This window comes from Cavia porcellus, unplaced genomic scaffold (assembly GCF_034190915.1).
Source record: "Cavia porcellus strain 051 isolate PalLab524CR breed Dunkin Hartley unplaced genomic scaffold, mCavPor4.1 scaffold_12, whole genome shotgun sequence".
In the NCBI taxonomy this organism is placed as follows: Eukaryota; Metazoa; Chordata; class Mammalia; order Rodentia; family Caviidae; genus Cavia; species Cavia porcellus.
This window is the reverse complement of record NW_026947495.1, coordinates 33247730-33275052: the sequence shown is the minus strand read 5'-3', so window position 1 is coordinate 33275052 and position 27323 is coordinate 33247730. Positions and strand designations below refer to the sequence as shown.

At 33.3% G+C, this 27323-nt stretch overlaps 1 protein-coding gene across 2 annotated transcripts in view; it reads right to left on the bottom strand.

Moving 5' to 3' along the window:
* Window positions 1–17459, bottom strand: part of Arhgap15 (Rho GTPase activating protein 15) — a 591921-nt gene extending 574462 nt beyond the window's left edge. For both annotated transcript variants that reach the window (XM_003478711.3, XM_063259030.1), the window contains exon 1: window positions 17303–17459. The gene's annotated coding sequence lies outside the window, so the exon portion shown is untranslated. The remainder of the gene's footprint in view (window positions 1–17302) is intronic.
* Window positions 17460–27323: the final 9864 nt, after the last annotated feature.

Below are 27323 nucleotides of genomic sequence, written 5' to 3'. Positions count from 1 at the left end.
TAATAAAAATGACAAAATAAAATACTTAAGATAAAATGTACTAAGGTACAACTACATAAAATTAAGAAGAGAGAAGGAAAATGAATTTAAGATCAGAGAAATTGCTTCTAAACTTCCCTGTGATGATCAAGCAGTAACAAACTTTGAAAAGCAAACAGGAACAAAATGCCTGTGTGATTGTAATTACACTTAGGGAATGTACGAAATCCTATGAAACGGTAATATCTTTAGATAGAGAGAAAAATCATAAGATGCATAAGTCATTACCTCTCTGTCAGTTTTGAGCTAATCTAGCAAGAAATGTTGAGCCATTTTCTGTCTTTTGCGCGCAAGTATCAATTAAGGAAAAATAGGGTGACTATGTTGGGCACTGATTATAAAATGTCACGTAAGGAGAAACATCAGCTAAAGAACATGTTGCTCTGAGGTCACAATATAAGAAAACACTGGAAAAGCAAACAGGATGTCAGATACTGCTGGAACAGGTTTAATTGTTTGCTCTTGGTTTGAAGGGTATCAAATGCAAAAAGGAACTTTAACCTGTGATGGTGTCATTTTCCTAAGATTTCTTGATCCATGGTGATTCTGTCCCTAAAGGGCTTGACTCAGTAGCAGTCTTTTCATGAAGTAGATTAAAATCAATCATTCCATGGTGGCAGTTATACCAGGTTCCTTTCTCTATCTTGGTCTGCTCAAGGTTCAAATTTGAGGAAATTGTATGTTGCATAATTAGTGCTTGACAATAAAGAACATAAATTATTCTTTATTGACAGTAGTTGAATATGACTTTCATTTGTTTCATTTAGAAAGTTTATGTTTGTACCAATCACCTTTTCCCTAATATTGATATCTCTAATTTTTAATTGCTTGGATTGGATTTCAATGCCAAAAGAATGCTTAAAGATGGAAGAGTAGTATTATTGTCAATTGTCAAGAACAGCAAATATAAGTTTTGGAATATCTCCTTCAATTCATTGAAAAGTCACTTTTCTCTTGCTTATTTATGAATAAAGTGTACTTTAAATAATGTGTGCATTTATGTATACATTTGTGCATGAAATTCAGGTACATTTTACAAACTGAACATTCTTGTGTAATAACCAAACAGCCCTATCGGTACTCTGGAAACTTTCTAGGACCATGCTATAGTCACTATGTACCTTACCTTACCAACACTAACTACAATTTGTCTCTACTATTTTGTCTATTTTTGATTTTCATATGAATGGGAACTTAAAGCACATGCTTTTCCCTGAGTTTATTTCACTTAAGCTTGTATTTGCATCTATAATTTCTATTTAATAGGCTTTTGTGATGCGTCTGCACAAAATTTTGTTAAATTTTCTGTTAGCTTTTCTGTTCTTTTGCTTTGTCACTTTATAGGATTTATTTACATATTCTGAATGCAAGTTATTTTTAGATGACTATTGCAATGATCTTTTCCCATTTATGTGCTATTTTGTCATTTTTTCAGTGGTATCTTTTCAATAGTTATTCATTTTAATATTTTCCATTACTATTACATACATAGTATGCCATTACTATTTTTCTTATGATTCCTGTTTTTTTTTCCTAAACAACTTTTACTTAATTGAAGGCAATAAATATTTTCTTCCATTTTTTCCTCTAAATAATTTGCTGTTTTAAGTTTTACGTTTAAAGTGTTGATTCAACTGGAAAGAATGTTTGCATCTGACATGAGGTAGGAATCTTTCCACATAGCTATGTTATGATTTACATGCAGCATGTCCCCCAAAGCCACATGCTATCAGGGGCAGGGCTTTTGGTTGGTGATTGGATCACAGGGGTGCTATACTTATTAGTGAATTAATCCAAGGATGACTTCAGAGCCAAATGTGGTATAGGCATGTCGGTCCTGGATGAAAGAGGTGGGTCACTCATGACCTTGAAGGGTATGTCTCTCTCTGATTCTCTCTTTCTTTCTCTGCTTCTTGGTTGGTATGACGTGAGCAGCTTTCTTCTATCTCTAGTCTTTTGAGCATGTCATTTCTGCTGTGGAGTCAGCTGACTAGGGATTGCAATCATAAGCCTAAAGCAACTTCTCCTCATTTAAGTTGCAGTATTTTGTCTCAGTGCAGAGAAACTGATGAGGATTTAATCTTTATTTAAATTAGAAGGACCCGGTTATCTTTCAGGATTCATTAAGGTAAGAAATGACAAGAGAATGATTCTTCATCTGAAGAACAGTTACAAAAGAGCTCTCTTAGCCAAAAGTTGTGAAATGAGGTGCAATTTGAGGTGCTGAGAGTTTTCAGTAATTACACAGATCTCTGCTTATAATCAGTATAGGCACTGGCAACTGGGAAAACAAGTTAAGTAGAAAGAATTAGTCAACAGGTAGAGAGAAACAGTCATTATTACTGAGAGGAGCAACACTGGAGAAGTTCAGATTGGCAGATTGTTATCACCTAAGAGGTTTACTGCCAAGTGGAGGAGTTCCCATTGTTTGTTCAGGTCTAGTTCCCTTACCCACAAGGGAAACCTGCAATAGAAAGATAGAAATTCAGGTCTAGCAAGTGAGCCACTGACCAGGTTTCCAGAAAGGGAAGTTGTGGCAGTGACAAAGCAAATACCCAGTAAGGAAGAGGTGATCTTCTGCAGTGCTGGGATATAAAGTAAGATGAGAATGCACTTGATGTGTATCTTGTAAGCCTAAACCAATGATAAGAATAACTTATTATAATTTGGTATTAAAAATATAAAATCTCATTTCATTAGAGCTAAAAATCGCCCATATTAAGATTTCTTCTAGGTGTGTGGGTTAGAAATAACTGTACTTCCATTTAAAGTGTGTATATGACTCTAAAAGTGAGATGTATGAAAGCTAAAAAGGAGAAATCTGCCTGGTCAACATGTAGAGCTTATTAAACTTGTGGATTTGGCTACAACTTCCACAAATATTCCACATCCATAATACCGAAGAGCAGCCTGAGAAGATGCATGTTTGGTTGTCACTTTGAGCAACTCAGATGTGCATTGGTTGTCGTAAAGTTACTTTTGTAAAACTTTTATATGTTTTTAAATACCTGTAATATCCTAAAGTTATTACTACTTTCCTCAGTACCCACTTCTGTGTAGGCTGTTGTGATGTTACCCAGGGCTTCCAGCACACGTTCTTGCACTGAGCTATGCCTCAGCCCCAGAGTTCATCTTGCTACTTTTGATATTCACGGTTACTGAGTTCATTTTGCTCATTATTGCTCTAATTAAGTTTTCTGGGAATGAAGCTTCACTAGGGAGACTGCTGTAGTTCATAGTTGGGAAAGGCGAGAGATAAATGAATACGGAGCTAAGAAGATAAGTCAATAGATAAATAAGAACAGGGATCTGAAAATGATGCTCTGTGTAAAAGAACTAACCAAACTATACAGTGAATGTTAAAATTAATAAATATTATTGCAAAAGGAACATTACTATTAACTTTCTCAAAATGCCACCCCTCCTTATGTTGAATACTTTTATTCCATCATTCTTGCCATTTTCTGAAACAGTTTTTTTTTTGTCTTTATGAAGTGCTGTAAAAAATACATGAATATGGCTACTGAGTGCCATCCAAGGGAAAATGAAGCTCATCAATTCATTACATATGCCCTCATTCTTTTTGTTCAAGGTATCTGAAAACATGTAGCTTTTGGTTCTTCCACAGTCACAATGACTCTGCAAGGTATATATATATATATTAATCTACTCAGGACATTGAGGTGGCCACAGCATTACAACTAAAAACATGCACAAAAGAAGACTTGTATAACTGCCTCAGAAAGTAGGAGGAATTGGGGGTGTGTTCAAAGCAAGGAGTGGCAATGTGTTTTTTAAACTGCAATAGCTTTTAAAAATTTAAATATGCACCATATTTATTATTCCTCATATCCTATTTAACACTAAAAAATAATATAAATTTAAGACTAAAATATAAAATATAACTAAAATGTAATATGATATTTAAGACTAAAATATAACAATTAGTCATCAATATTACTACAGAGTCTATCATTTAAGAAGAAAGAAAATTTCAGAGACCATATGACAACAACCTGGGTCTGTTATACTACTTTCAATGTAAAAATGCTTAATTATTTTTTTGTTTATTTGCTTATGTCATAAACCTCATAGCAATAGGGTAACTTCAATTTGAACACTCGGAAACCAGTTCTTAAAATATAGAGAAAATTTGGTTCAAAACAAAATATTACCATAAAATATTTTTACACAAGCTTCCCTTCAAGTAGTGAGAATATCAAAATAGTGAAAACTTATTTAAGAACATTACTTAAAGTGAAAGCATTTCATCGAGTGTTTTGTTCTTTGTCTTCCATTAGTCTTCAAATGTTGCTAAGCTCAGAGTCTACATTTAAACATTCCCGGTTCTTTTCAGGCTAAAGAGATGAAGCTTCTCTTCAGGCTTTTAGTCTCTTGAAGAAATTCACTGCATCCTCAGGAACCTCATTCAGGAGTATTTGGCTGGCTATGTTCTTCATTTCAAGTTTGGTTTTACCTCCCTTTCTTGGATTGGGCTTCCCAGGACTCTCCTCACACAGTGAGAAGGAGAAGAAATCGTGGTTCATATTTTATCTACCTATGTTCTAATAAACTGAGTGCTGCTGTAATATAGTACCGCCAAATTTCAGTCTTAATTTTTATTCCTCATAAAGTAAAATACTTGGATTTTAGTTGGGATACACTGAAGTAAAAAACAAACATGCAGATATTTAGTCTTAAAATGGTTATCAGAATTATCATATTTAAATATTATTGAACACTATTTTTCTCTCTTGACTATTTGTTTATGTCCTTTGTCATAATGATTTCTGAGACTCAGAGGATCTTAACTATTAATAGAACACATATGTGATGAAATGTGCTGTGAAGTCACAGCCTAGCTAAATTAATGCACCTATGTACTGGTAAATTTCATTGATATGTGTGTGTATTAGAAAGGATGCATAATGTATGTGTATTAAACCACTGCTACTGTTATGACTACTCAACATATACAAATCTCCTTTTTTACCTCCCCCCCAATGGTATATCCATACAGTAGGGATAACTGGTTCATACAGTATGCCACTTTATTCAAAAATACTCTTTGAAACAAAGAGTAATATACTCACGATTACTTAGTAAAGTCAAACCTTTCAAGATGTATTTTAATGATTCTAAAAGTGCTTCACAAAGAATTGGCAGCAGAGGAAAATTTATTCTTTTCTAGTTAAGAAAATGAACCCAGTCATGAAAGCTAGACAGACAAAACAAAGACCTAAATAAGAATTCTATACATAAATGGATGTTTGTCTACAGAATAACTCAATGCTTTAGTCAGTCTCTAACTGTTTACTGGGATTTAGTGCACATACAGAAGTTATTTGGAGGACACCAGTTCTCTCTAATCATGGCACTCTGCTCCTGCTTTCTTAGGAACAGTTATAAATTCAAGAAGAGGTGGGAAACCGGCAGACTGCCAAACAAATTCAACCCACAAACATATGTTGTTGGGCCTGAATAATGTTTTGCAATACTTTGAATCAAATCCAGTTGAAAAATGAGGGCTGTTACCTAGAAAGAAAGAAAGAAAGAAAGAAAGAAAGAAAGAAAGAAAGAAAGAAAGAAAGAAAGAGAAAGAGAGAGAAAGAAAAGGAAGAAAGAAAGAAAGAAAGAGAAAGAGAGAGAAAGAAAAGGAAGAAAGAAAGAAAGGTGTCTATTTAGGTAGATACCTCTAGATAAATCATCAGATATGGCAAACTGGCCCAGGGATACTTGGTACATCAGCTGGCAGAGGACAGCCCCTCAGTTCTCTACACAGGGCAAGTTTGCTCTGATCTCCAGTTCTCTCTCACTTCCCTTTTAGATTCCAGACTTAGGTGGATGCATTTGTGACTGTGGTCTCTGACATCACTCACCTGTAGGGCCATTGTTCCTCTGACATGTGGATTAAAGGAAGTTTTTGTGCATATTAGGAAAACATTTCAGTATTTTACTTTTTTTATTCATTCAAGCTGGTAAAGTTGGGAATGAAGAACAGAACCAAGAGGGTGTTTGTACTTCTTTACTAGGAAGTTAATCAGACCTCTTGGTTTCACCTATTCTTCATTTATTCTTGGAAGTTTCTCAACATGTTCTCAGTCTCAAAAGTGAAACACTGGGCTGTTCTCTTTAATACTGTGCAGAAAATTTGTCTTTCTACCCTCTTTGCTTTGACCTGCTTGCTGTTCCTATTACATTTTGACAGATATTAAATCCTGAGCTGTATTGCTTTCTCTTCTGTATTGGAGCCATGTGTTTCTTCTGCTAAATTGACTGTGGGCTTTTAAACTCAGACAGTATATTTGTCAGTGGTTTTCTCCATATTGTACTTCATGTACTACAAAACTGTGCTTGCTTGTTTAAAATCTCCTGCCTCCAATTCTCCCAGTTCCATATACATTTCCCAAAAGTGAAGATTTGCCACCCTGCTTGCAATGGCTACATTTTCCAATCAGTCCCAACTGTCTTTGGATTTCAGTGCTTGATCCCTACCTCTCGAAAGCTCTGGTCAGGAAAGACAGAACAAACATTATATCACCTTGCTTCCATGGCTGCCCCACATCTAACTCTCTATGTATTTGCCATGCTAATAAGTTTCCAGTTTTCCTATCAAGACATTTCCCCCACCTTGATAGAACCATTCATTTTCTAACCCTTTTTTCTAAAGCTGGACTTGAAAGTTCACTGCCAAGCTGCTGTGTAATCTTGAACCTCTCAGCACTTGAATTCACCACTCCCAAGTCTCAATTTCATTGTATAGACGTCCTTATGCCAATTGGTTTCAGACTTAGGACTAATTGGTGCATTCACCCAACCTTCATAATGGAATACTGAACTGATTTCCCCAAAATGACAGAACAAAACAAAGACTTAGGGAGCAGCCTAGACACCAGATCTCTCACTGTCTTTTCTTATTTTTCATTTTAAACATATTTTGTGAGGAGCCCAGCATACTTGCCTTATGAGTCATCTACAGCACTACCTTACCAACTAGATAAAAACTGAATTTAAAATGAATGTGAGCAAAAGAATTCTAGTTTTTCTTTCTGCTTATAGCTCAGGGTTTTTTTTTTTTTTTTTTTTTTTTTTTTTTTTTTTTTTTTGCTTCATTTCAATTTTAGGCCCCCAAAATCTGAGGTTGCCTACCACTTTCTGAAATGTTCTGAGGAGTGAATATGAATTCTTCAAAATTAAAGGATATTTTGGGTAAGGCCACATCTTGAACTGCTTGAAGTAAGATTTCCATATCAACCAAAAATTGATAAACAAACAACAAAAGAGTTAGTTCTTGTCTCTCCCCATACAGCTGTACTCTACTCCCACACATAGCTGAATGAAGGAAATGAAACTAATAGCAAGAAATTGCTTTTGATGAGCTTCACAATCTGATAATACTTAGAATTGAAATAAACCAAAATTACCGTAGTCTGTTTTTTAATACCACAATCCTAGTAAAACTGTCACCATTTGGTTTGAGACAACCTGATAACATAATTACAATTATTATTTTATAACCCATAGTTTTAAATTTTTGAACCAACTGTTTAGTGCTATACAAAGCTATACAAAGTTTTTATATACTTCTTTTGTTTCCTTCTAAGGAACACCAGCCACACTTTACAGAAGAGGAAACATGCATAAAATGTACATATCTAGTAAGTTGAACTCTGGCTTTTCTGCTTTCCTAACTTACTCTTTCAGTGCCTTCTATCTCTATTTAGAAGAAAACAGTTCTAGACTAGAATTTGAGAAAAATATATGTTCTAATGCTTATACATCAAATGTGACTTAGTTGTCATATTTTGTTATGCAATTTAATTTCTCTAAAGTTTCACTACATTTTTCTACTAAACATATGAAAAGCTTATGCTATGTTTAATTTCATTGGCCCATGTTATATATATGCATGAAGTTATCAAACAGAATCCTTTAGTATGTACACTTAATAAATAATATTTTTTTTAAATTTCTTGCTTTTCATATTGACTTGAAGCAATGATCAAACAAAACAAAATCACAAAGTTCTCAATAGATTATACATTGATGACAGACACACCCTGAAGACATAAAACACATCTGTAATGGGCAAGATCATTGAAAAAAGACATATAACTAAACCAAGTAAGGCTAGATTTTTATATATTAGTTAACATTTACAATACTGAGTAACGATGTTTGTGTTTGAGACTTGGTTCATGTATAAAACATCATTTTCAATCCTATTACCTTCCTCCTCCCCTAATTTCCTTCTCCTTCTCCAAAAGTCTGCCTTCTGGTTTCCTATTTTTTCTTTAGTTTGATTTACTTGAAGCATTGCTATCACAGTGAATGAAAATAGAAGAGAATGGATGCTAGTAAAGGGTGACAATTCATTGCATACATGCAGTAAAGGAGATGGAGGAGCCCATGGAAACGCCAAGATTACTTGTTGAGATGATTTCAAATAGACAAAATTAACCACAATTCAAAGAATGTGGAGGATTTCATGAAGGAGGTTATTTGACGTTTGAATTACCGATGCAATATCATGACAGAATTATCAAGTGACAATTAAAAATAAGGGAATTCTGGAAGAGAGATCAAAGCTGAAAGCAGAAAGTTAAGGATCATACTACAAGGATTCATTTTAAATTTTGAAAATAGATAAACAATTTTTAAAAAATATTAGAAAAGAAGATGCTCTAAAGCACATGCATTCAAATGAAATATACTATGAGTCACACAAGTAATTTAAAAATTTCTTGTATCCACATTGGATGGATAAAATGTGATAGGTGAAATCAATTTTCACAACATATTTATTTATTCCAATATGTAAAACTTAGTCAATTTAGCATACAATTATGTAAAAATATTAATGAGATATTTTGCATTCTTTTTATTTGCACTAAGTCTTCGAAATCTGGTGTTTATTTTACACTCAATTTAGACTAACAATATTTCAAGTGTTCAATAGCCATTTGTGCCTCATTTTTACTATATGGCATAGAGCACATTTAAGAAGAACTCATAGGAATTCAAGTCCCAAGAGAAGATACAGGGTCTAGAGAAGACAGAAAAAGGTAAATGGAAAAAGATTCTTGTAGTATCTAAGGCAAAAAAAAATTTTTTTCTCAGATGTTTTAAAATCTCCCTATTTAAGGTAATATATGTAAAGATATAACAACAAACTTTCTAGTAGCATGACATGATAAAAACAAAATATATTGTGCATTATCCAAATCTGTCTAAAAATCATGGCCCATTTTACCAAAACTGCACTTTAAATTTGAACATTAAGCTCAGACTTAGCTTTTTACTCTTTACAATGGTAGTGCCAATTTTATATGAATTTTGTGCAAACGAAATGTTGTTAGGATTGCAAAACACATGGCTCCTAATAGACATTGAAAAATCAAATCTATATTGATGATCATAAATAATCCCATAGTAACAATTTATATTGATAGGGGTTAGGGATTTAGCTCAGTAACATAAGCATCTGTTGGCAAGCACAAGGTCATGAGTTCAGTCTCTGGTGCCAAAAAATTATATGATGAATGTCTGATTCTCTATAGCTCTCTGAGAATAAGTGAATACAATCTATTATTCCTACCAACACAGAATCTTTCTACAGTGTTGAGATACTACTGGGTATAGTCAAAATAAATTTTTCTCTTCTACCTATTCCACTTAAACTTTGATGGATCTCCTAAAACGGTCCAATTTTTAGAGCTTTAGAAGTGTAATAGTAAGTTAATTAAAGCATAAAGATAAGAAATGGGAATAAGAGTTCCCCTTGACTCAGCACCCAATTTCCCGAGCTCTCTCTACCTTTAGCACCTTTTCAAAACAGATGTTTTGTTTTGACTCTAGGTATGGAATTGTATTCCTAGAAACTAAAACAAAAGTTGTCTGAGATTTTAGGAAATGAATCCAAATAAATATAAAATTTTCCCATTTAATACTACCACTTAGAAAAATATCTTAAGATTTAAATGCTTAGAAGTGGTTTATGTTTTCCATCAGTTATGGCCTTATGATTTCAAGTGGTGAGTATCATTTATTCTTATTTTCAGAAATCATCATAGTATACAAGTACAATGGATTATAACTGACATTTTATCACTGCTACATTACTAAAATATGACATATATATATATATATATAGTGTTATTTGTTTGCAATATATTTATGGATTTTCTTTTCCTAAATTGTCTTATTTTTCAGATAGAGGAATAGTTACAAATCTCCAGTCAGTCTTGGCTTCTTCTACAAGTCATATTCAACCAACACTTATTCTGTACACGGATAGTCCCGAGCTATGTATCATATGCTTATTATTGTTCTAGATTCTGGATATTTGGCAGTAAAAAGACAGAAAAGATCAATGATTGCATGGACCACACATTCCACGGTAAAAACAGTCAGTGAATAGTCTCACAAATAATGAATTCATCATACCTAAGATGATAATAAGGAAAACAAAAGCAGAGGAAGGAGATAGAGTGTTGAAAATCATGAAAGGGCTGCCTTGAATTTAAACTGAATATGGTAAAAAAAATCATTTGAAAACTTTATTAGGAGAGTTCTATCATTCAATTCTTAAACAGTCATTCTGTCAAATCTTGGACATGACGATTAAAGGAATTATAGAAGTTAGGAAGAATGTCAAAAGAATCATGCACTAAAAATGATAGAAATAACAGAGGTGATTAAATTAAGAATATTTGGATAGACAATTATTCCTTGCTTGATATTTAATTCATTCCTACAGAGCCTAAACCAAAAATAACTAAAAATTTGAGATATCCAATCACCATCTTATAAATGTAAAAGTAAATGAATACATCTAAAAAAAGAATTTATGCAAGTAATATCGACAATGCAAAGGAAAATAAAGTGTATATAAAATCTAAAATATAAAGGATTTTTCTTATTAAGTTTCTCTTTTTATGTATTTTCTCTTCACAAATATTCTTTATATTTGTGAGACTTATGGTTTTCTTACCTTCAAAATATACTTAATAATGAACTAAAATATAATAATATCTTAAGACCAAAAAAGCCAACTGTATAATGAAACCTAAGTCTACTGTGTGAGCTCTACTTATTACTTATGAATATGATAAAATTTGGAGGTAAAGGCAGGGGAAGAATGGAATAGAGTGTGATCTTTAGGATATTTTTCTGGTGTAATAGATGAATCATGATGCCATTAAATGTGGTAGATTTTTAAAACAAGGAAAAAAGCAGGTTGTTTTAAAGGCAAGTGGATTGTGGTTCAGTGATTTGTTTTCAATAGACTCACTTTGACTTTTCCAAGACATTCAAACAGAGATGATGAGAAAACAATTGCATTTGATATTTGTGCTGAGCAAAAAGGCTGGTTTCGAGATCTAATTTACATATAGATGGTATTTAAAGTCATGGAACTAAATAAGAGCAAATAAAAATAAATTTAGAAGAAACAGCTAAGACTGGAAGAGCATATCTCCCAAGACTGAGCTCAGGACATTTCAGCACTGAGAGATATGAATCAGGAGAAAAAGTTAGCAATGGAGTTAGTGTGATATAATCCAGTGAGCTTGAGGAAAACTGGGCAAATGAAATATCCTGAAAATCAAGTGAAAAAGAAGCTTCAAGAGAAGACAAAGTACTCAATAGCATCAAAGGCAGATGGTGGGGAAATGAAAGTGCCCTAAAGTCATAATGGTCAAATATGGTAAAGTGAAGACCTATAGGACCCTCTCAAAAGCTTGTGGCGTAAGATCTCTATTGAAGTGAATTTACATATGCAGACTTACATTTTGCAGTGGATTTGTTAGCTATTTAAAAATTATTGTCTCCCAAAATTATTCTAAGCATTTCATTATATAATTTTGCTGAGATTCAGATATATTTATGAAATAGAATTGAATTGTACTAAAAAGAGAAAACATTTATTTTAAAAATCCACAGTTCAATTGTATAATATTGACAAGATCAGTTTTAAAATAAAATATTCAGTTAGATTTTTGCCATCCAAGAAATACTTTCATCAGATTAACTTTCCAACTATTTCAGTAAAGATGGAAACCAGGAATCATGAATTCGTTCAACTTTCTTTCCTTTATACACACACACACACACACACACACACACACACACACACACACACACATATTCAATTCATCTATATTTACTCACTAGTGTTCTTCCTTCTTTATAAGATTATTTACATGAGCTACTGATTACACCTATCTTAGTGTTCTTTGAGACATTTATGGCTTCTGGGAATTTTTTTTTTTTAAATTTGCTTTATCTTTTCTCTTTCCCTTAAACACTAATTTTACACCTGCTTTTTCATACTGCACATTTCCATCTTTATAAAATGGATATTTCACATGTACTATCCCTAACTCTTTCCTTCCATTGACATCTCACTCCAAGACCTAGACTTCCCCTGTACTCTGGGTCCTTAATTTTACAGTCAACTGAGTGTTTATTCTTTTAGAAGAAAAATAAACCCACTTTCAATATTTTGGAAACAGGATCATCCTCACTCTTAATGGCCAAAATATCTACTAAAATTGTATTGAGATTTGATTTTCTACAAATTGACAAAGCCTGAATGGTTTGGAAACACTCTATTTTAAAATCTGTGGTCTTTCTAGCAGTATGTTCATGAAATACTACTGAAACTTCAAAGAGTAGTTTGACAACAACTATCAACATTTTACCCCTTGGAGTGTGTGTGTGTGTGTGTGTGTGTGTGTGTGTGTGTGTGTGTGTGTTTCAAATGTACATAGTTACATATATTGATGAAGATGTTATATTAACATAAATTTGAAAATGTCCATACTATGAATTTTTCAATAAAAATTGATTAAATTGTATATGATACATCTCTACTATGGAATATTGCACAATTATAAAAAAGAGCATTAAGTAGTTTCTTATTCTGTTATAAAAATAGTTTAAATATAAATTTATAAAACAAAAAGCAAAATATAAAAATATATATTGCTATGCAACTTATAATACACTGAAGGACATATAAAGACATATCTGAGCATATATATTCATATAAAAGGCTTTTTACATGAAAAGACTGTGAAAGATTAAAAAGTGAAAAGTGGCTACCTCTTTTGTTAAGATGCTAATGAATAAGACAATTAGAAATAAAATATTAGATCTCCTGTGAAAGTTTTGTCTTGTTTCATTTTTATTTTTATCTACCTCATTATATCATGTATTCTCAAATTAAGACCTAGCAAGAAGAGTTCCATGAAAAAAAAATCATTATAACTACAGCATGTGCAAGAACGTTATGTAGCTGGGTCTGTAAGTTATTTTCTATTCTTTCAGTAGGTGGAACCTAACCTGAAGGGTAAATCATGTAATGGTGAGGTAAGAGGGAGGAGGAGATAAATCCTGATGCAAGACAACACATCAAATTGTGAAAGTGTCAGTAGATAGTTATGTACATCACCTGCTTAAAAAAACTGGTTTCTTACAAACCTGAGCCATAACCTGCTAGAAAGTCCTTCCAATAATTTCAAACTATTTTGCTGGACTTACCTCTCATTACCTGTGTGTCTGTTCAATAAAACAAACAATTCATTTTTCCTGAAATTATCTGACATATCATGTTTTTGTGTCTATACATTCTTATCCTGTCCTTTGAAATAGATTTCTCTGAAAATTACCACAAAAGAAATTCCCCAAACTGTTTTGAATTACCTAACAGGTTATAAAAAATTGATACAAGAAAAAAAATTCTCTAGTTTATAGCCTGGAAAGTAATAGGAATATTAAAAAGTAAGATAAAATTCTGGACCCTAAGACTATTCTTTCTTTTTATGGTACTTAATATATTTTATTTATAAAGTTATATAACTATAATATTATAAATAATGTTTGAAACATTTGTATAATTTTATAGTTTTAAAATTTTAGAAGGCAACCATTTTAAATGGTTTTCATAGATTGACTTAAAAATATTTTAAAATTCGGCTCAGTAGGATGTCTTATTTCAGTCAGACATATTGTATTTCTGTTTACCTAGAGTTTAAAGAAGTTGGCAAGTAATACTTTTATGTGACCAAATGTGGCTTAGTAGTAGAATCTTGTGGCTTTTAGCTATAAGAGACGCAGTCACCCTGTTTCTAGGGAAATCATTACAATTTTCTAATTGTTATTTTTATTGGTACTTGTTTGCCACACACAGTGATTTATTTTCTATGTCAGAGGACCTCCATTTTCCGTTAAAGGGTGACAGGTATGGTTGAGCTTGAGATGTGGGCCTTGTTACTTGGAGTGTCTGTGTCCATAATCAGTGGCTGACCTGCGCAAGCATGTGATCAAACCCAAGTAAGAGGAATTACTGTGGTGACAAAGAAAGCCATTATTTTACCACAGAGTTTGCTGAAATGATCAGACACAAATTTCAAGTTTTTTGGTATCATATTGGAATCTTCTGCCAAAGATCATTTACAACACAGTGAAAATAAAAGCTAAGAAACAAAGAGAAATGAGTCCCAGTCTCAAGAATTCCCTGTGAACTTCTAGATTTTCTCATACCTCAGCTTATTATCCTTAGACTTTTCACACATCAAGAAGTATTGCTATTGCCTTGTCTAAATTTAAATCATTTTACATCATTTTGCTGTGTGTAGCAAATTTTTTTTCTCCTGGTATCTATTTTAAAATATAAATAATTTCCATAAATGCATTTCTAGTCATTTAACATTTTACAATATAAACATATGCTTCTGGTATTTAAAGAGTTAAATTCATAGTATTAAATGACTTTTAAAATACATCTATATAAAAGCATTGATTATGTTAAATCTTTTCTAAATATATAGAAATATCAAAATTGTCTGAAAACAGTACAATTATTACCCACTGCACTTATTTTCATCTGTATACATTTCTTCAGGAATATTTTGGATGAATGGATGCATCTCTATGATGGACCCTTCACACACTCTCAGCAATTCTATGTTTAAATAGCCCAGGTAGAACCAATGAGGGACAAACACTTTAACCCACAACACACCTCCTCAATGCTTATCTGTGGTGTTGGTCTCCTTATGTGTACCTGGAATCCTAAGATTCTACAGGGCAGAAAGAGAATGCCTGGAAAGTAAGTCAGAAGTTGTGACTTTCTCTTAGGCATGTGGACTGTTTTCAACAGGATCCATCTGTTCTCAGAAGTGGATGAACACATGAATACAGCAGTGTGAAACAGAAGCAGCAAGCTGAGGTCTAGCTTTCTAGGTACCAAAATCTTGGGAAAGAAATCTGGGACAGAGGAGGCTGTTGTAGAACAAAGCATTTAAAAGAAGCAAAAGAAAGAATCAAAAAGTATTCTGTTTTTTTTTTTTTTTCTGAATTTTGCTAAATAATGACCCCAATTAGAACAAAATATTCTTTTAACAAATAAGCTTTGAAATGCTTTTCCAAGTGATGTTTTCTCTATTGTTTTACTTCACCATAACTTGGTTTCTACATATTCATTAAAAACGTGTAAAATATAATAATCTATAGGGGCTCTTTTGCAATTAACTGTCTTAAGATTTGGTCAGAACATTCAAGAGATTATGAACTGCTGATAAACTATTCTGAACTATGGTAGTTTACCTGACATCTTCACTAGCTGCTTTTTCTAAATTCATTCCAAAATGTTTTAACTCATCTTTAATTTTACACGTTTCATAAATATTTATATTTAACACTTGACATAGAAAACATTCTTTTTTTTTTTTAGAAAAGATTTATTTTCAAAACCTTTGACGAGTTTTCTTCATTGCTAGATGTTTAACTGGACATTCATTATTGCTTATATGTAAGTGCTACATATGTTTATTCATGTACTATTCTTTTATAATAGAATGAAATAAAATAATACCATATCAACACCAATAATCTGAATTATACAGCCTATATACATGCAGAGGTTCCGAACCACAATATTGAAGGCAGATTTAAATAGTGCTTTGTGACAAATTGAAATTCTAATCAGAATATCAAAGAAAAAGCATATTACTAGCGTCTCCTCTCTAACAATAGTACACTGTAGTGTCTACACTCTCACAATAAAGAATATTGGACATCATGTCCTAATCTCTATTTTTCCATTATCATTTTAATAGTCAACAAGTAACTAGCTATAGTATTGACAATTGAAAAGATCTTAAAGTAAATGTGCTAGTATGCTTGGTAATTTCCTACTAAATTGATCATGTTGAGAAACGTTTATATATGTCTTTCAATAGAAGACAATAAAAGAAAAAGGAAAATTTGCTTCCACTTATCAACCCTGTAACCATTTTTAATAACACAAAAAAATGGTGATATGAAGGCCATCATTTCGCTCCTCTAACAGTACAGTAAAGATAATGTTAAGGATAAGTGGGTCATATCTTTGGCTTTTATTAAAATCCTTTCAAAAATCTTCAATCAGATTTGTTTTAGGTATTCGTCTTGAGATTTGCAGTGTGTTTGTACTTTCTGCTTGAATTGTCAGCACTCAAAACATTCTATCCAAGCAAGAAGTCAATGCAAGAGAACAGTTTTAGTCAATGCATGATTAACAAACCTTTTCATTTGTAAAGGTAGTTATTTTGGAAAATCTGAGAAAAAGAAAGTTATACAGCTACCTTAGATAACAAAAGTATTTTTCCAATATGCTTTACCTTTTAGTGAAGTCAGCTTTAACTATCTTTTAAACATAAAGCTTTGCTTATGTTTTAGAAAATTTCCCTCACTTTACCTTACGTCTCAAATAAAACTTAGAAAACAAACTCATTTGTCATAATAGGGAATATTCTCTTACATGTTAAAAATATAATGTTTAAAGTGGGTGTTTTTCACAGTGAAATTCAAATGTTATTTCTCATTGATATGAAATGCCTTTTATCTCACAACATCTCAATCTTAAAAAATGCTTTTTTTCTTTCTTTCTTGTTTTTACACACAAAACAGTCAATTAAAGGTACATAGTCCCATATTTTCTCTAGCAGTTACTTTTAAAAGCACTTACAAACTAAAACTATACTATATTCTGTCTTTAACATTTCAGTCTAAAATTCTTGAAGCTGATTTTACTAAAATATTTTAGTAAAGGACTTTAGAAACTGGCACCAGCAAAGGAAAGAAACTGATGTTTTAATCACAGGTAAAAACATAATATTTTGTACAAATGTTTATACGTTCACACGAGAGGTAGGAAACTCTGCCAAGCATTTACAAGTTTAAATTTCAGGTACAATGAAAGTTAAGACTTACTTACCTTTTCTCAGTGATGACTTGTTATTGAAACTGCCATCAACTCTTAACTGTTAATGACTCGTTGAACAAAAACGGAAAACAGTACAGTCACATGTTGTAAGAGTAGGCCTGCGTTGACTGCCTCTTAATTTCAGTACTAGAGAAAAGAAAAAAGAAAAAAAAAAAAAAAAAAAAAAAAAAAAAGCTAGAGGTGGGGGGGGGGTTGGGTGAGGGCAAAACTTTTAAATAAAACCACTTCCTGGGTAGATACAGTTAGCCGCACCTATCATGATTTTACCCGCTATGAAGAAATTGCCTCACAGCATCACCAGTATCATTGTTCGGTGTGAGGATCAGTTTTCAAATACTCCACATTTATGTAAGTTTCATCAATTTTAATTTAATGGTGAAAATGTGTGATCAAAAAGTTTGCAGAAGGAGGAGCAGGTTGCTAAGCCCTGAAGACACTTCCCCTTTCTTTGCCTTCTGGCAGGGTTTACAAAGGAAGCCAGTCCTGCCCCTGGTAAGTTAGAGCGTGTTCACAAGCTGTCCGGAGGCTCTGCAGGTGATCTTGGGAAGCTAAGAAGCCACCTGCAATTCACAGAGCCTGTGTTTCTGTCCCATTCTTGAGTGGACCCACAAAAGGCTGCTTCAGCTAACAGGGACTGGGCTTGAACAGAGTGCAGAGAACATAATCCAGAGCTCTGCTGGCCGCCTGGTGTCACTGGAGGAGGAGTTTAGAGGGCAAGCCTGTGGCCTTATGCTTTGATGATGTGTACTTCCCACACTAACATACTCTCTCTAGCAGTCGCCTAAGCAGTTCTCAGTTGGGCTGGAGCTCTTTTGCTCTAGTTCAATGACTGTGTGGTCTGATTTAAAAAGAAAACATACAAGGAAAGACTCAAAAGTTTATCATTCTGGCAAACTTCTGTGTACCCACCCTTCTTAATCTTCAATCCCAGACATATTTTTACAGTTTCTGGCCATTAACTATAGATATAAATCTTTATTGAGCCATGGGTTTCAATAAATAAGTTCCTGGACTCCCAGACTTGGCTGGTTTTGTGAGCTTTGTAGGATATTCATAAAAGGAAAAGCTTCCCTTCAAAATAAATACACAAGAAAGATGAATTGCAATCTCTTGTCATCCAAACCAATTGAACTACAAATCTTAGTAATATGGGGTTTAACAGAATATTTGGAATATAAAAAGACAAATTTTGAATGCACACTTGATCTATATGGCCCAAGTTAACTCTGCAATGTCCCTATCAATTAATCTAATTCTTTTAGCGCTTTCTTTTAAAGTTTATATTAGATGGATTATTTTACTCATTGATAATTGTCATTCCAGGGTGGATCTTACTAACTTTCTAGATTCCTAGAGGTCTCTTTCTGATTCTTTCTTCCTAACACTAAGGAAAATGTAGAAAAAAACATGATGGAAAGAGTGAAGAAATCAAAGTTGAAGACTCAATTCTGACACTGATAGTCACTTTAGCCCAGTTACCGTAGTTTTGTTAAATTTAGTTTATCCATAAAATAGAGCATAAGATTTAAAGCAAAGTCATCCTCAGAGATTAAAATTAGTGTAAATAGTTTGAATGTCATAAAGAATTATTAATTTTGCATTAGCATGAAATGGGAAAAAAAGAGGGAATATCAAAACAATTCAGTAATTCTTGCCAATTTAGGCCATTGTAAATTCCAGGCAGACTCAGAAATACAGGACAAGGAGTATAAATTAGGTGTTTCTTTTTGAATGGATTCTACTAGACATTTAGTGGAGACAAAAATACATTTTGTCAGCTATAGGGTGGGAAATGAGCCCTTTAGGTGATGATATACCTAGACTGGGTCTTTAAAAAGTGACACCTAGGGGTTGACATGTTTACTCTTTTTAGAGACTAGTATTCATTGAATGCTTGTTTTAAACCAGACACTCTACCAACCACTCTTTTAATTTTTATAAAATTTATAAAATCATGAGCTAGCCAACATTATCATATTTTTTTTCACATATAGAAACAAGTAAATTTGTTACCCACACTAGTAAAAAGTAGAGTCAGGAGTCAAACCCAAAGGTTTTGATCTCAGAGACTTTATTCTAAATTACTCTTCTGTCTTATAAACACTTGCTCTTCAGTGCAACTCTAAATGAATAATGCCAGCATTCTCTTCTGATACTCCTTTTCACTTTTTTTTTTGGAAGTGATGCACTAGGCAGACAGAAATCATTCTTGCCAATTATACTTAATCAAGTGATCAAAACATTTTCTAAATGTTAAATCTATATCAAAAAATTAAGCTGAAGATCAACAAAAATAAATTGTGTTCACAGATAAAAAAGAGTGGATATACATAAATCATTCCAAAATAATCTACAGATGTGTTCAGTAAGATCCTAATTATAATTACAACTGAATATTTGAGCAATAAAGAAAGCTTCTTCCAGAACTTTTTTCAGAGACCCAGTATCCAAGAATATTAGGTTTATTTTGAAATAAAAGAGCCAAGATTCCTGACTTGTCTGTAAGACACTGACTTATTCCAAAATTATAGTGTTAAAAAATTAATGCTGACCACAGACAGACTGCATTTGATAACATCTAACAAAAATGGCCTAATAGAATAAACACAAAGGAAGAAATTGTATGGAATGTTGTTGGTGATACATATTCACTTTGAGAGGAAAGGAGATTTAGACCCCCAACATTAGGCCAAATGCAAAGATGGACCCATGGTAGGTTCATGGCTTTATTTGGGGGTAAAACCATGATGCTGTACAATATAGTAAGGAAAAATACTTTTCAAAACAGAAGCTTTTTAAGTAGTACCTTTATATTTCAGAGGAAAAGAACAAAATATATGAATTTAACTATACAATAATAAGATTGCTTTTTAACTTAGAATCTTTGTCTAAAGCTTATAGAAAAATAATCTTTGTCTAAATGCTTTATAGATAGAGCAAATACCTATATCTATAAAGCATTTATAGAAACCAACAGGAAAAAAATCAATAAGAAGACTAACTAGGAAAAAAGCAAATAAATTGAATAAATAATTCATGAAAAGGAATGGCCTAATATCCAACCAGTGAATGAAGAGATGAACAAACTCTATAGTAATCATCATAAAACAAGTTAAATCATCTCTTATTGAAATGGTAAATATCTGGATAAGAATTCATGGCAAAAAAATCTCATTCATTGCTGTTATGATTGCAATTTGAAGCCATTCTGAGAAGTGATCTGGCAAAATTAGGAAAATAAAATTAGATGCATGCAATATGTTCCAGCAACTAGACTCTAACCTAGATATAATGGTCCAGAAAATTTCCCCATTCCTCTTTCATTACAAGCAAACTGATGTGGGTTTTGGCTTTTTACAGATTAGGTAATATTTACGTGTACTGTATCTATGTGTGTATGATTAGGGAGAAAAACAGAAGTTCCTAGGCCTTCTTAATAGATGTTTTGAGATGCTATTAAGGAGAATAGAAAAAGAAAGGAAAAGTTAACTGAGGCTGAGAGTTAGACTTCCTGTGACAGAGATGAGAGACACGGATGGGTTTTCCACTTTGGAAGACTGCTGTGCTCCACTCCCAAACAGCTGCTAAGATACTGGGAAAGTTTTAATTTGGAGAATCTGTAGACCACTGTTAGCTTATTGAGCACTTACTATGTATTTGACAATATAAAAGCATCAGCTTCATGTTCACTTTTGCTGTGTACTAAATGACTGTGTCCCCTAACTTTGAAATCCTAATCCCCAGGATGATAGTATTACGGTGATACTTTCTGGGTGTGATTAGGTCATAAGGGTGTCCTCATGACTTTGAGTAGTGCCTTGTAGCAGAGAACTCAGAAAGCTAGTTTATCCCTTGTACTTTCTGAAGATACAGCCAGAAAGCGCAATCTATAAGAAAGTGGAACGTCCTCAGACAATAATATTAGACTTCTCAATAGACTTCTCTATAGCTGTGAGAAATAAATTTCCTGTGTTTTTAAGCTTATGACATATTTATATTAGGCCAACTAGACTAAAAATACTATGTATTACATGCTAGTTATGTGTTTCATGGCTGTGATTCCAACACTTTTGGGGCTGAGACAGCAAGGATCACAAGTTCAGTCCCTGCCTGGGTAACACAGAGGTTTAGTGAGAACCTGTCTCAGAAACAGAGAGAGAGAGAGAGAGAGAGAGAGAGAGAGAGAGAGAGAGAGACAGGCAGACAGGCAGGCAGGCAGACAGACAAAGAGACAGAGAGAGAAAGAGAAACACAAAGATAGTAATTAGATTATATATTACTAGATAGTAATCTTTAATAAGGACAAAAAATTAAAGCATTGAAATACATCTTGCAATGCTAAACAAGTGTAAATTCATAAGCTCAGTGAGGGAGGTTTTACAAAGGAAAAACTTGAAATAAAGAGGTAGCCCTGTGGGTTTGGTGGTGTAAAGATCATGCTCCAGGCAATGGAGATGTAAGTGAAAAACCAACAATTACTGAGTCTGGCATGACTGAAATCTGTGTGGATATTAGATTACTTTAGTAAAGTTATCCAAAGTTAAGCAGAAGTGAAAATTCTGAGAAGTAGCACACTGCTAGGCTGTGTGCATTGCCTTGTCTTTGTTAAATTTAAAAATATGAGTGAAAAGTGAAAAAAGTGGAATCTGAATCATAGTTTTACAAGATCACTGTGCCTGTTTTTGAATAACTGACTGAAGAGAAGCAAGAGCAGAACCAGGCAGATCAGTTAGCAAATTACTTCAGTTATCAGAGTGGAGATGCCTGGAACTTGGACCAAAGTGGAGGAAGTAGGAAAAATGATGAAATGGTCAAACTGCGGACATGTTTGACAGCTAATTCAAGAAGGTGCTTGTTGAGCAGGCAAGCATCAACCAAGTTTAACTAAGACTGAGATGATTTAAGAGGAGCTGGTTTCAGTGACGATAGATGCTAAGTCTGAAATGCTTATTTGTCCTCTCAGTTGTGCTGAATGATATGCAGTTAAGTACAAAGGTCTGGAGGTCAGAAAGAAAGAGAGTCCAGCTTAGAGACATCACTTTGGAAGACATTTCACACTATTCTAGGTCTGAGACTGGATGTGATACTCTATAGAATGAGATCATATTAAAAAGGAAAAGTCCGCAGACTGAAACTAGGGCTGACCTCAAAGGTTAATGATAGAAAAATCAGCAATAGAGTTGAAAAAGACAGTCAAGAAAAAAGGAGAAAAAATTAGTGAATTTTGTGTCTTGAAAACCAAATGAGAATGTTTCTTAAGCATGAGATTTATAAATTGTCAAAAGTTGTTTGTATCTCAAATTAATAAACAAGAATGTCAAAAGTGCCTCTAGATAACACAGAAGTCATTGTAACCTTGATTAGTGTTTTATAAGATAAGAGAGAGAAGAATATTAATCAATTGAAAACAGCAGGGATAGATACATTTTAAGGAGTTTTAATTGATAGATAAGGATAGATGCTATAGCCATAACGCAGAGCCCGAGGGGAGAAATAGGAGCACTGGCTTTTGTTATTTTGTGACAGTTAATCTTAATTTTCAACTTGACTGGATTAAGAGTCTCTCAGAAAAGATACTGGATCAAAAGAGCGTTAATATGTTCAATGAATTCATCTAATAACTGAATGTTCTGGTGGAATGTGTGGCCCAGTTAGAGGAGATGATCACTGGGAGTGTGATTTGGAGAGTGTATTTTTTACTAGCTCACTTTCCCTGTGTTTGCATTTGGACCATCATAACCTAAGCAACCTTGCTTTACCATACCTTTCTGCCAAGATATTTTTGCCTTGGAGTCAGACAGTCATGGACTGAAACCTCTGAAACCATGAGCTAAGTGAACTTCTCCTCGTTTGAATTATAAATCTCAAGTATTTTGTGCACTAGTGACAAAATTGACTTAGACAGTTTTATTTATTTATTTGTTTCACTTTCATCAAGAGACTATGTGTGTAATCCATTGGAGGATGATTCTATAGAGGGAAAACGGGAGAAACACAAAAGCTATTACTATGAATTTGGACAGAGATCACATCAGTGACATTAACAATGGACTGGGGAACTTTCTTGCAGACCACAGAAAAACTGGGAAATCTGTGTAGTTAGTTTCAAGTGCTGAAAGTATTTTTCAGTGAAAATAATGATTGAGGATAAGCTTGAATTCAGATTAGCTATAAGAGAAAAGAATATTGCTTGCAAACAAGCATTTTACTCTTATCGGGAATGTGTGCTCTCAGTCACATTGTCATTCACTCCAAAACTACACAAGCAAGTGCTTGCTTTACTTCAGACACAGCATGAAGGTCAAAGATTACTAATGGCATAGGGCGAGATGAGAAAGACAACAAAGAAATGTGCAAAAAAACATATTAATAAATCAAAATGGCTCTGAATCGTGACATCTATGGAGAAAATAAAGCAAAGTTAACATGATCTAGAGGAAAGTTAAATATGAATCAGATATAGTATCTCTTGAGACAGGGGAGGGGATGAGAAAGATTCATTTTTCAGATGACAGAATAATAGTTTGATTTTTATGGTAATATGAATAAAATTAAAGAAGGAAACTTTGTTGATGTAATACAGAGAAAACAACTTGCTGGAACAATGATTCTTACTAGGTAAAAGAAGAGATAATGGTTTTAATGTCTAGACATTGATAATTCATCACAAGAGGAGATAAAGGAAAGAAGATAGTTTGGTAAAATGTTTCTGATTAGATGACATTTGATAAAAGACCTGAAAAAACTCGAGTGTGTATCTCAAGAATTGTGGTCCAGACAGAGACAATAGTAAATGGAAAGCAAAAGCACGCTTTGCACTTTGAATAAAAACAAATATGTGTTCCTCAAAACAAGGGGAGTCTGTGTACAGCGTTAGATGTCAATGTAAAAACAGTGATTTTCATGCATGTTGTACAAGTTACTATGCTAGCTACGAAGAATTAAAAGAAAAAAGTGTTCAAATTCCTTTTTTGTATTCACTTCTATTCAAGGTCTGTATTTGTACCTTGGCATATTTGATTTTTCTCACACATTTAGATTTTATAACGAGAACCCATGGCTGTCATCTTTGTATTCATTTCAGTCTTCACCAGACATCTTCAGGAGCAGCTCGATGCAACTGTGTACTTGTGGATCTCTGCTGCCCACGTAGCCCAAGTCCCAGGAACACAGGCCTCCCCTCCAGGCTTCCAGTTTCATTTTGAAAGCCTCAAGGATGTTACTCTCCAATGAGAAAAGCAGAAAAGGAAGCACAGTGTTTATGAAACTATGCATTTCCTGTCATAGTCATAGTCATAGTTCAAGCTCTAGTGGAAATACTTCCTGTCCTACCAACATTGCTCACTGAACTGAGGTGGAGCTGTTTCCACAGCAAAAGCCTGTAAACAGAAAATTATAAATAAAAATACTATGCACATACCTAAGCTGCTCAGAAAACAAAGAACATTCATGGGGAAACAAGATTAAAAGAGAAATTTCTAGCTCAGAGGTTAAAATTGCTACTATGGCAATTTGATGGGATTGGGCTCTCTAAGGTCTGGGACACGCACATTCACTGAGGCACAGAGGAGGTGGCAATAGGGTTGTCATCCCACGTCACGAGTTAGAAGTGATTTCTGCTTAAAGATAAGACCATAAAATGTCTGTGACGAAACGTAATGAGCTGAGATAGTTAAAAACAGGAAAGTTTGTGTGTACCTTGGGTTCTAGGTGAAAAACAAAAAGCTTTATGAGGAATTGAAAACTGATTCACACTGGTAATCTAAATCTATAATCTCTTTTATATAGTAGGCCTCAAGGCTGTGGATTCATGTAAAACTTCTTTAAAAAGTAAAGCCCCTGTGGCCTTTGGAAGAAGAAAATGTAAAACTTCCAGGTAGCAACCAAAAGCTCATGGAAATTCAACCTCCTCCTCACTCTAGTGCGCCTAAGGAAAGGTGTTCTTCACAGCACACGTAACGCTGTGTATCTAAAAGTTCTCAACCATTTGCAAGTCAGCAGAAAGAACACGACAAACAGATTCCTCAGAATTAGAGATTATAGAAAACGTGTCTAGAAAAATCAATATATTTAAGTTTAATAAATGATTAAAAATAAGACGTGGTATGAAGAAAACCAGAGCTCCATAAAAGAAAACTACTGTATGTTTATAAGAACCAATATTTTTAAAACTAAGTAAGATTAATAATTCAAAAAAGATATTAAATAGCTAATCAGTGATGGGTGAAGAGAGTGTTAGCAAACTTGAATACAGACATAAAGGCTGTATCTGGAAAGTGGCAAGGGTCATCACAAATGCAAATTCTAAAAGAATGACAAAGAGACTTAGAAAGCAAAATGCAACCCTCTGCCTCCCAGAACGATGATATTACAGGTGTGTGCTACCATATGTGGCTTCATTAATATTTTTGTTTGTTTGGGTTTTGTGTTTGTTTGTTTGTTTGTTTGTTTTGGTACCAGTGATCAAATTCACAACCTTGCGCTTACCAGGCAGTTGTTTACTCTGCTGAGCTAAATTTTTAACCTTCCTTCATATTTTTAATTGTGGGCAATTTTTCCATTAATAATTTGTTCTCTTTTGAGATATGTCTACTGAGATCTAAGATTTAGTTACACCTCTCTATTTTTTTTCACCATTGTGTTTTTTGGGTTCCTTGTACAGTTTCAATATTAACTTCTTGAATCTGGTGCATTCCTGGCAAATATGTTCTTCCATTTCATAGATTATCTCTTTGCTCTTTGATAATTTGCTTTGTTATGAAGAAGTTTTGTAGTTTAATGTAATCTCATCTATTTTAGCTTTTCTATTACAATCATATCTTAAAAATCCTTTTTACAGTCATATCTTAAAAATATTTTAGGTTGAGGTCATGTGTTTAAGACTTTAGCTCATTTTGTATTCGTTTTTATATACAGGATAAAATTAATATCTAATTTTTTTCTCTATAAGGATGACCAGTTTTTCCAGCATCATTTATTGAAAAGACCATATTTCTCCAATAATGTGTTGGGACATTTTTCTTAAATATCAATTGAAAAAACTGTGAGGAAAAATATTTGGAAATGGATTTCTTCCATTAACACTTTGTTGTTTTAAATGTCCATATTTTTAATCTCCTTCACAAAATATATTGCTATGTATTAATTTTTTATAATTAGCAATTAATTTTTAGCAAATAACATTTCTTGATTTATTTGACGATACTTCAACATTAGTGTACAGAAAGAATACTGTTTTATTCGTATGCTGTTTTTGTGTCTTGAAACTTTACTGTATTTGTTCATCAGCCAGACTACCAAAAAACCCATTAGAGCTATTTATGAGACTACATCACCAGCAAAAATAATTTGTATTCTTTCCTTATTTGGATGGCTTTTATTTCTTTCTTTCACCCAACTTTTCTAGTTAGGGCATCCAACTATGTTGAAAAAACTGACAAATTGGGAATCCTTGTGCTTGTGACTAATATTAGAGAAAAATCTTCAAACTTCACTGTTGAGTGTGATACTCAGGAGCTCATTGAGGATGTTCTTTTATGGTATGCATGTACACTCCTTTTGCACCAAATTTGTTGAATGAAATTAATCATGAATCCATAATGAATTTTGTTGAATGCCTTTTGGCATGAAAATGTTATCAGCTGAAACACACAAAGGTTGGATACTGTTCATAAACAGAGCTTAGCTTATTTCACAGTGTTAGGTTATAACTGAATTTTATACTGAAGTACAACATAAACATTTCTGTCTGTTAAATTCAACATTTTACAACTGATATAAAGGAACAAGTTAGGGGCCTTGTTTTTGTTCAGAAGGAGAAATGAGAATAATTAGGATTCAGAAAATAATATAAATAGCACCTAAATCTGCTAGACTTGGCAAGTGGCACAATGATATATTTTTCTCCTAAACAGTAACAACACAAATAAACAAAAATAAATTAATGGGAATCTTTTAAAATTCTCCTAAAACATGTATAACTCAAATGCCTCAACATATTCCCTCAAAACTA